This window comes from Argiope bruennichi, chromosome 6 (genome assembly GCF_947563725.1).
Source record: "Argiope bruennichi chromosome 6, qqArgBrue1.1, whole genome shotgun sequence".
Taxonomy (NCBI): domain Eukaryota; kingdom Metazoa; phylum Arthropoda; class Arachnida; order Araneae; family Araneidae; genus Argiope; species Argiope bruennichi.
Window position 1 is genome coordinate 73,968,767 of NC_079156.1, and position 12,001 is coordinate 73,980,767.

Consider the following 12,001-nt stretch of genomic DNA (forward strand, 5'->3'; position numbering starts at 1 on the left):
GTTTTTACAATTTAGTTACATTATACAAGATTAGCTCTATGTTAACTTTTTAAGTGATTCAGCTAGTTGGATATTACTTTTAAAAAAATAGCTGCATAACACACGAAACCTTCTACTTTCCCTATAAAGGGAAACCATCATTGTGCTCAGGCCTATGGGGTATACTTTGAATAAAATCTTCATTTATACCCTCAGTGTCGTTTCGTACCTTTTCATTTGAACACCCCTTGTATGATTTAATACATTTAATAAAAAATGAAATTACGATGCCGTTATAATCTAAGTGCCGTATCGAATTCGGAAACACTCTCCATGGAACAAATACTGCAATTTAACAAGTCCTTGCAAGCTGGCGTCTGGTATTTAAACTTCTTACTTGCCGTGTAGAAGTTGTGACATGCAAAATACGAGAAAAAGGAGAAGTAATAAATCTGTTAAAGATTTTTTATCTCAAGGACGAAAATTGTCTGTTTTGTGTGGAGAATTAAGTCATCGTTTATGTTAATGGTTGTTTATTTTGTAAGTGTCTGCATTCATCTATACTTATAATAAAGCTCAATGTGTGTGTGTGTGTGTGTGTGTGTGTGTGTGTGTGTGTGTGTGTGTGTGTGTTGGCGCTCTACAGGCCAGACCGTTTGACCTACAGCTATCAAATTTGGTACATGTATACCTTGGAGATCGGGAATGTGCACCTGGGGTTCCTTTTTTCGAATTTTTTATTAGAATTTTAATTATTAATTAAAAACTAACTTTTCCGCCAAAAAAATCTTCCATTTTCTCCACCGCCAAATGACTAAGGCTTCCGTTTTATTTTCTCCCAACAGTAATGAGGCTAGGGTTAATATTTTTCGGTTAAATTATTTCAAACGATTCTGTTTATTTTCTTAATGTTTGATGCATTTAAAATTAAACATTTTTAATTAATCCATGTTTCAGATTCATTCTGAAGTACTTTTGAATTAAAATAACACAGAATAAAGGAAATTAAAAATGTATAATCTGCATAGCGTTACCCCAACTGGCGTAGAAAAAATCACGCATTTGCGTTAACGTAACTGGCGAAGAAAATTCACGCATGCGCACTGTGTTCTGATTGTTGCCATGACAACCGTTATGAACGGACGATTTAAATTATTTTTAGGTTAGTTGCATGCTTTTGTAAGTAAATTGTATTTATGTTAGTTATATATTTTTTGTATATGCTTATAGTTTTAAGTACATCGTTTTTTAAGTAGTTTTTTTAAACCTGTTTTCAATGATTTAAATTATTTTTAGGTTAGTTGCATGCTTTTTTTAATTAAATTGTATTTATGTTAGTTATATATATTTTTTGTATATGCTTATAGTTTTAAGTACATCGTTTTTAAGTAGTTTTTTTAAATCTGTTTTAGACCGATTATTTTAAACGATTCATTTTATTTTCTTAGTGTTTGATGCATTTAAAACGAAACATTGTTAATGAATCGATCTGTTCATGATGAATCTGAGAAAATTTTGTTGACAAATTCTTGAGATATTACATAAATTAAGAAAGATATTCTTTAGTGCCCATAAAGTTTAAACGCTCAATGATCTATTATCAGTAATCATATTATTAAAAAAATGCTTTGTTTCAGTAAAAAATATTATTATATTAATTGAAGATTATTTCTTTCCACTTTAATTTAAAACATAAATTCTACGGGTGCTAACAGAAAATTAGAGAGATACATATTACGTTATGACTGAAGGCCTTTATAATATTATGAGTGAATTATATGACTATCAAAATTTGAAGTTTTAAAATATTTTGCTGAAGAATCTATTAAAGTTGGAATTGCATAAAATATTTAATTATTAAAATTTTAACGAACATTAAGATTGGCGAACCGGCTGGTCGCCAAAGGCGGCTAGTATTTTATAAAGGGCACAATTTTATGTTTCCCACAATTAGCTTAAGAGAGTACCAAACAGTGAACTCCGTGCCGATTTTTGGTGGATGGCCTCAGATCTTGAACATATATCTCCACAATTTGCAAAACTATGATGTGGGGTTAAATTCTACATCAAACCAAATGGTAGCAAATTGACAAATAAATTAATAATAATAGAAGCACAATATGCGAATAAGTAACCTCATGTCGGTGGAAAAAACGTAGAAGTAAAACAACTGTCTTTTCGAGAGGATAACATATAAAAAGAACCAGTTTTTTTTTTTTTTCAAATGAACATATGTCGTGTCACCTGTTGTTCCACCCCGTGGCGTCGCTTGAAGTTATGTTGTCATGCAGTACGTCAGATCCCGCCCATTTAATTAAAAATTAGATGGAAGGGGAAATTGAATTCAATTTGCATAAGCAATAATTTCGAAGTAATTAGTTATCTTTTATGTATTCGGTTTGTTATCATTTGTATAAATACTTATTAAATTTCAAATTATATGCTTCTTTTTTCTTCACGAAAGTTCATCTTTTGGGAAGAACGTATCTTGTTGGTCTCTTTTCGGTGAAATGTGTCCCTATAGAATGGGTTTCTGAAAAAAAGATTGCAATACTTAAAAGTTTGGGAGTTTTGGACTTGGAAATTATAAAATTTATCCTAAAATGTAAATACAATAACTTTATTTATGACTTTCTTTTTAAGTAATAATTTTTTTGAAAGGTCAGTACATATTAAGTGTACAGTTTAAAGTATTGCACTGTAATAAAAAAAGATGTTGGAAAAGTGAATTGTGGTGTAAAAAATGGTATTTTAGATGAATATTCATACTATTTTAAACAATCTGGTCCAACCTTTTACCATATTAGGAGATATTTAATCGGGCAAGGAACAAATTAACATTTTGATATGCATTTCATGTGTTTTTTTACCAAGGTAGCAAAAATTCTTATTTGCCAGTTAAAATCTCCTTAAGGGACAATGCTTTAGATAAAATCATCATTTAAAATAATATAGATTTTTGACGGAAAAGGAAGTATATAGAGGAAGGAAGCTTTAAGGATACTCGCACTTTTCTGACAGTTAGGGTTAGATATGTGAATAAAAGCTTAAGTTGTTTGTTATCTTACCACCCTGTGAGACAAAAGTTTTATAAGGATTGCATTTATTATTGGTGTCTGAAAGTTACACAAACATTGCAACGTAATTCAAATAATCTGTCCTGATTACAAATGACTCACTTCCTTGTCAGTTAGTCAAGTCAGTTTAGCAGAAAGTTTCGAATGCATTTATAATAACTGTTTTATGTGACTTACCTTGGTCACGCTTAAAACATCAGTATATAGTTTATTTTGCTACCATATGAAAAAAAGATGTTCATTGTTACACATAAAAGGGGCTCCAAACCAGATTCTATGACACACCCTTATGAAATCAAAAGAAAAAAGTGGTTTCAGACGATTTTGATAGTAACGTGCAATCCCTGCAGGCGAATCGAAAGCGCATCTATGGCTTCGAACATTTTTCACAGACTATATTGAACAAAAGATTATTGTACTAACGTTTTTCATGGGACCAAGGATGGTCACACAAAGCAATTGTTACATATACAAACAAAAGTTTAAACTTCTTTCTGTGGTGCATTCAAAGGTTTTTTTCCTATTGTTGCTTACTAGGAAATTCTATTAATATGTAATCTCATATGTCATTAAACATGTTAAAGTAAACAAAGTATTTTTATAATACTGTGTTATCATAAGCATGAAAGTAGTTATGGCTTAAAATATAAATGTCTGTAATTCAATAGCTTTCATCCGATTGAAGAAAAACAAATACTGAAAATTTCTTTCTTCACTGCTTTTTTTTTATATATAATTTTTATTCTTTTAGGAGCAATGATTTCTTTCACTTTTGTTTAATTAGGATTTCATTTTGTAAAGATGGTACTTTGTAATCTATTTTTTTTAAGACAATACTTATTGCTTGGTAGTTTCCTGTTGTGCTAGAGGGTTGGAATTTAGTTTATTTGCATCTTCAAAATGACTGTATAATATTTCAAGGTTTTCAAACTATAATTATCGGTTAATCATTTATTTTAGTTGAATTTTGATTCCATAAAAGTGGCATCACCTATTAATGAATTCGAAAGCAAACTCAATTTTAATATTTCATAATACTGCTAAGACTGACCTGTAAATTGAAGAATAAAACGAAGAAATTAATTAAAATAAAATGTTTTTTATGAAAAATATTTTTATTAATTCTTAATTTTATTTTTCTATTTATTTGTATAATTATCATACTTCGTCTCTGAAATGGATAAGCATATTTTCTTCTTACTTATTTTGTTGAACTCTCTTTTAAAACAAAGGTGATTTAAATTGTTCTTTGAGGAAATTAATTTAACTTTTTCTGCTTAACTTCTCAAAAGAATATGTAAGAGAAAGCACGAAGAAAAAAGGTAAATATGAGGTCTGTTAAGAATTTTATCTGGTGATATATATGTAACGATATCTCTTAATCTAATTTAAATTCTAATTAATTTCCTAATTTTTATCTTAATTTAAGTCACATTAACTTCATTCTAAAATGTTCTCTTATTTCCTGATCCAATTCCCACTTTTTTAATTTAATTAATTCTACACGCGGTCTATAAATCAGCTGGTCTTAGCCTTTTCTCACACTTCGAATGAAAAAATAAAAACCCTTAATGCTCACAACATTATTTTAAAGATATCTAAGATTCCCTATCCTAAATCTACATGTGTCCAGGAAATTCCTATCAAAATTTCACAAATCTCATAGTAAAATCACTGAAAGGAAAAATGTCTGTCTCTTCAGCTCTTTTGTCGCCTTGTAGACTGACACATCTTTTTTCTTCATCTTTTATACATAAAATTCAACCTGTTATGGAATAAAGCGACGTTAAAATTTTCAAAAGTTTCTTCTATTCGGCCATGAAACTACAAAAATATGTTTATATATGCATAACAGTAGTAAATAGTAACAAATTTATCTATAATTGTTTATGTATCTACAAAGTACCTTTTGGAAGCAGGTATTCCATTTCTTCTCCGCATCAGACAATAACATAATATTTTATTTTAATTCAATGCTTATAATTTGGGGAAACTTTTCCAATAATTTTCTTTTGTTTGTATATTTCGGACACAAGCGTATGTGTTAATGCAATTCTAAGAAAACAAACAAACAAAAATCTAAATAATAGACATGTGGCTTATTGTAATTTTGTTATAGTTATTAAGAAATATTATCTTAAATATTAAAGCATTTTACATATACAATTTTAATTCGTCATATATTTTTTTAAACAATCCACAATCTATGTATGATTATAAAGCATATAGAAAAACAACAATTAATGATTTGATGAATTATTTTTCATACCAGCATTATTATTTAATATCTTACTTATGAGTGCTACAATTTCCGATGTTTTAAATCCTTTTCTTCCCAAAAAATCAATTCTGTATGTAATTCGAAGATCGATTTCTTTGATCATATGTCAAAAATTAAAATATTCTTTTCTTCACAATTCTTATGAATATTTTTATATTTTTACTGCTTTTTCAATTCTTAAATAATGGATTGAACTTTAAGGATTGAGGATTAGAGCTTTAAATCATGGATTAACCAAGAAATAGGGCAAATTACAGTAAGAGCATGCTCATAAGAAAAAAATGTTTGAAAATATAAGATATGAGTTTAACATTATATTTGACCAAATGCATATTATAGTGCGATGAAGTGGATATAGATGGCGCTATGATGGCAGATAAAACTAAATTTCAGCCGAAAAAATTATAGTGTAAAATAAGTTTAGATACGAATGAAAAAAAGAAGTGAAAGAGGGGAAAAAATGTATTTTTGTATTCAGCTTTTGTTGTTGAAGTTTTTGGAATAAAAAATTCTATTGTCTTTAGATGAATTTTGAAGTATTTTCAGAATACTATACTCTTAATATTCAAATATTGCCTACAAAAATTAATGTTTTTGTTTTGCTGCTTTAAAATATATTGAATATCGGGCAGTTATTTTTATGATATGCAAAAACCATACTTGTGTTATATAAAAAAAATATGTATTGTGAATATAATGAAACTTCACAATATGAATTTCCATTTATTTAAGAATTATTTATTATACATTTAATTCTAACAGTGAGTGATATCTTCTGGAGTTTTACTTCTGGGAAGCATCCGAACGTTCATCTTTTTTTTATTAAGAAGAGCAAGGATAAAATATCATCACATAGTTAACCTTCGTTATCATCTACATTGACATTATTTCACATAGCAGGTCATGTCTATATTGGCGACCACACACACAGCGGAGTGATACGAAAACACCAAAATCAAATAACACATACTGTACAGTTTTAAACACATTAAATACATCATTAGCGACTTTGCATCGTATTGGTGGGAAATCATGATTGATTAACAGAAGTGCTTTCAGCGCAATGATGGATAAGTAAAACTTAGAAGAATATTCAATCTTAGAAGAGTACTCAAGTTTCAAAAGTTTTATTGGAGAAATCAGCCTCGCTTTGTTTGTCTGACAAGAACTGTGCATAATGTGCATCAAATCGATATATTCCATTATAAGCCTAGAATAATTCATTAATATATTTTGAATTGTGGATTTAGATAATAAATTTGACAATAAAAGATAAAAATATGACTGTTTTATATTTTATTAGCGGGAGAAGTTATTTTGTTCGAAATATAAATATTGAACTTTTATCTAAAGTAAGTAGTCTTATTATGAGGTTAAAAAAATTAAGTAACAATATGTTGTGAAAAGTACATGAAAGCAATATGAAATGAAAATAATAATTCTAAACGTGATAGAAAATAAATGTTCTTTGAAAAACAAATCAAAGGCATCTTGTCACTTTTGAAGGACTAAAAGATATTTTTTAATATTCTTTTTATATTAAAATTTCGTACAAAAAGAACAAACTTAAACATACTTGCTAATAAACAAAACATTTTTAAATATATTGCCAAGTTAAAAACTTATTTTAATGATTTTAAAATTATTATTGTTTTTATAAAAACCATATATTTATCATATTACTTAACATAAATCAGTTCAGAATTTTTAAAATCTGTTCTATTTAATATAAATTTAAAGAAAGCGTATACCATCAATTTAATGCGAATATAAATATATAATATAATTATAATTGAAAAACAATTGTTTGAATATATTTAATCAAAGAATTTGATTTTAATTTATTGCTTGACGTTTTTAAGACGAAAAATTATGCATTCTAAGTTTTATGTATTTTCATCATTGCGCTCACATACAATACAGTTAGACAAAATGAACAGGTAGACTGACATACCATATTTACGTACTATATTTTACATTGCACAATATCTATACATGTAACTTAACTTAAAACTGACAAAAAGTGGTCATATGTTTCGACGAATAAAGAAACTAGTTGCAGGTATTTTAATTTAATCTAAAAGGTGCAGCTGGTATCTTTTATGAAATCTGAAGCTTGATTTACTTTTGCATCAAGAAAACAGCTGCGATTCAGAAACAGCTGCATGTGTTTACTCTAACTCGGAGGAATGGAGATTTGTTTTATCAGCCTTGCGCTTAAATTTTTTTAATTTAAATATTTATCGAGAATCTTATATTTCATGAAAGTATCCGTTCCAAATTGTATTTGACAACACATACAAAAATTTTACAGTTTGATTTTTGTATAATATTAAGAATATCTACAATAAGAATTAAGAAAAACTTTAATCGGGATTGAATTTTGACTTTACAATGCTGTGGAATTTAAACAAACAGTGACTATTTTTATTTTGTATATACTATTCTAAAATTTATTTCAATACAATTAGAAGGGGAGTAACGAAATAATAAAGGACATAAAATTATTTCTCGATTTACAGTTATTCAAAAGAAAACGAATGTAAATGTTCCAAAATTTTTTAATATTATGTATTGTTATGCTGATTTTTAAAATAAATAATGAAACACAAATAATAAAAATTTCAGAAATTATTAAATCTTATTGGATAAAATATTAACTATTTTGAGCTATTAGAAAAAAAATCATATAGTGTATAGTTCCACAGCATTTTTTTAACAAAAAAATACATTTTTAATATTCTACTTTTTGCATTTTATTAGTGAGGTTTCGATATTCAGAACATAACATTAAAAAAAATTACTTATTAAGATACATAATTTAAGCATTCTAATTGAGCAACATTTCCAAATTTTTTCAATGAAATAATTTTAGAGAGCATTACAAAATAATTTTAAAGTAACATGAATTAATATTTTGCGATACTTTTCTATAAAAGTTTAAAAACAAAAATACCGACATAGAAAATTTAAAGTAGTAGATAAACATTCGTTTTAATTGTAAATCAGCACGATTAAAACTTTTTACATGAGAAGTTTTTTAACTAAAAATCGTTAAAAAAAAATCGTAAATAAATTATTATGGGAGACGTAGATGAGCAAATACATTACCCGAATTTTTTCAGATTCGGAATCTATCAGGACCATTATACCGAAAAACATATATTAAAATTTAAGTAAAACTCATAGGCAAAACAGACTGGAAGACTTATAAAAGGCTTATCGACAGAGATATGTAAAAGACAAAATATAACACAGAGACACACATCAGTTAAAATTTTGTGAAAAAAACATATAGGGTTTTTAATGCTAGGTATTTTTTTTGGCAAACTCTTTGCTACTGTACAAGTTTGAATTTATTTTTCAAAATTCACATTTTGATCTAGTTAGTAAGGCAAAAATAAATTTTTTTACATACAATTACATAACATATCTAAAGCAAAAATGATTGTTTATTGCCACTATATTCTTTACGTCTATAACCTCTCGTCGTTATGTGCCTACTCTTTTTAACCCGCGCAGAAAGCACCAATTATAATTGTTCTGTAGGTGTAACTACAAGATAAAGAAGGCTTTTAAACAGTAGGAGGGTATCACAATATGTCTATGTCAATAAGGCGTGTAGAATTATTTAACTTTTACTACTAAGAGCTCGATATTTGCGAAAAAGGGCAAGTGGATTGAAATGAATCTGAAGAATTTATAAATAAATTAATAAAGATTTCTTAACATTTTCGCTGCCAGGACTCACATCATGCATTCGAACTTTGCATTTAAGTTATATAGCACCTTCTGTACTATCTGTTATCTATAGCCAGGAAGAGGTAATCTAATTAATTAAGTGAAACACAATAAGAATTTAACGATGACCGTTGCAGCCATTGTGTTAATAATATTAGAAGATATCATGTTTTTTTGTGGTAAATTTAATTATTTTTTGTGATATTCAAAATATGAATCGATTGAATCAAAATTTTAAAAAATTTCAGAGTTTGAACAGCACAAAATGGTGAAGAATTTATATAATATTTTAAAATAAAGCAATGTGGTGTAATTCTAATGTGCAGTACAGTGTAAAATCATTCAATGTCGCGCAGTATTACAAAATATTGCACAAAAATATCAACAATATTATAGTATTTTGAAAATAAGGTTAATTGCACCGTGAAGTATAATATTTTCCATTATTGGGAGTATTTATTATAGCGTATAATATCTGTGATAATGTAAAAGTTTACAAGTCAAAAGAAGGTAAATAAAAGCACACAGTCATAAATTTATGCTCGGTTTGTGTTTTATCAGAGTGTTGTATTTTATTCTAATAACTGAGAAGAACACAATAAAGACCTTTGCAAATTTAGTAAATTCACACCTTATATTTCAATTCATTAATAGCCAAAATTAATATAATAGTTGATTTAAATAATAAGTTTAATTTAATTTGCTGTCATCAGCATCGATGAAAAAAGCTGGAAATGAGAAAAAATAGTAGATGCTGGTTGTAGGGCAATTTTCTGTTTAAAAATTTAAAAAAAATATTGTCATATAGTTGTTATCAAGCATAAATACGAATATGAAATTTAAAAGAATGTTAAATCAAAACTTCATGAATTTTTAAACAAAGCTTCAAAATTTCTGTTACTGAGTTTTTTAAATAAAACTTTAAGAAAATTTTTTTGAAATACAAACCACCAAAAAATTTTAAAGAAATTTTTTTTGAATTTCATATTTAAAGAGTTTCTACAAGGGGTAACCAAATATTAATTATGTGTATGCAAGAAAAATCTTTGATGCAAAATTAATTTAAAGAATAATAAAGTGAAAATGAAAAATGTGCGCCCTTTCAGCAAAAATCGAGCTCCGATTTGTCACATTCATACTGTTCTAATGTATTGGTTTATATAATAGTAGCAAAAAAGGAAAAATTCATATATTAGTTTGGGATATCTTATATAATTATATTTCTGGCTTCATTCGGTATTTTATAAATAGGATAAGTGTACCAATAATCTATACCAAAAATTTCGAAACCAATAAAAAAATTTGAAATTCAATGAAATATTTGATCTAAGTCTACTTAATAAGCTAGAACACTAGTTATTTAAACGGCGCCTGTATCAAATATTTTGTTGAATTCAAAATTTCCATTTTATTGATAATCAAAATTGTTAGTATCAGTTGCTGAATTATTGGTACAGTTAAGCTATTTATTGAAGCATTGCTTTATAAATTCGAAAAAAATCAAAATTAATAGATATAAGTTTTGGAAAAGATTTTTAATTAAAATAACAATTATATTTGATTTGTTTTTATCTATAATGTATGTTTGATAATTGAAGTTGAATGAAATTGAAATTGGTATTAGGAAATCCAAGTTCAAGAAAAGTTAGTTGGCGTTTTATAAAGAAAAGTATTCTTTACTTCATAACAACTGGGGAAAGGTTTTTTTGTTCATCTGGTAATGGTACCACTAATAATAATATTTGGAATTTTTATTTTAATTTAGAATTAAATATTTATCATTTTCTAATTCTTCCTTTTCGTTGACGTAGTAATTGTATCTGGGAAATTGAGCAATTTATTCTTTTTTTAAAAGGCATTATGCATACCTAATAAGAACAGAATTATCAAATGTAGTTTGCACATTAATTTGATATTAAGAATTGGATATTTTGTTTTGATATCATGATACCAAAAATAAAAGTTCCAAATTGAAATTTTTTAGGTTACTGAGATTAAATTTAGATTTAAGTAAGAGGAATGAAACATTTTATATTATAATTTATAATTAGTTTTGAGCATTTGAATTCATGTGTGTGATTGTCAAACCAAATTGTGATATATAAATTACAATAACAGAAACTTTACAAATTTCTAAGCATGTATGTAATCTACTTTTTTAAATTCATTGAAATAAAGCACAATATAATCATAATCAGTCTAGCTATCACCACTGTCGTGGCCTGCTATAAAATTCACATTTAAATCAGATTCAAAATCAGAACAATAATATGCATTAATAATGATAAAAATAGAGATAGACGTACAGACATTTTTTTACTCATAAGGAGTTCATTAATTACTACATACATATGGTCCCAAAATATTTTCGGTAAAATAGCACAAATGCGTTCTAACTTTCATTAATTTATTAAGTTTTCAAGTAGATATATTGCTTTACTTTGAGAACACGTGAATATCTTTTATTCAGTTTTCTGAAATTATAATAATAATATCAAAAATAGTTGCATATTAACAGACCAAATAGTACAAGATATTGCACACTATTTCAAGTAATATCCAATATTGCATAAAATCATACAACATCATACGATATTTTGAATATTTATATTATCTTTCAATGCTACACAATACCACACAAATTATAAGATATCTTAACTAATGATAAATTCGGAAATTACAGTAGAACATTTCATGATAGTATGCTATAATTTGAGTATTATCTAATGTCGTACAATGTTGTAGAATAACATATAATTTAGAATTTCACCGTGAATAATGCTTAATTTTGTAAACTGTATTTGTTCTATTGGAGAACCGCAGAATAATTTCGTAAAGTATAAATCATTTTGATTTCACATTATGTTAATGAAGAAAAGAATACTTTCTATACCAAAGTGACTCTTTCTCTACTTTTTATTAA

The 12,001-nt window shown here is 26.9% G+C and overlaps 1 protein-coding gene and 1 long non-coding RNA gene across 5 annotated transcripts in view; one reads left to right on the forward strand and one right to left on the reverse strand.

Annotated features, from left to right (window-relative positions):
- Positions 1 to 12,001, forward strand: part of LOC129971367 (uncharacterized) — a 33,097-nt gene that overhangs the window by 10,347 nt on the left and 10,749 nt on the right. The window lies entirely within an intron of this gene.
- LOC129971365 (MARVEL domain-containing protein 1-like) overlaps positions 4,486 to 12,001 on the reverse strand; it is a 100,959-nt gene continuing 93,443 nt past the window's right edge. Inside the window, exon 6 of one of the 2 annotated variants that reach the window (XM_056085069.1) lies at positions 4,486 to 4,821. The gene's annotated coding sequence lies outside the window, so the exon portion shown is untranslated. Of the gene's footprint in view, positions 4,822 to 6,040; positions 11,553 to 12,001 lie in introns of those variants that run through there. The other variant, XM_056085068.1, reaches the window with a different exon arrangement.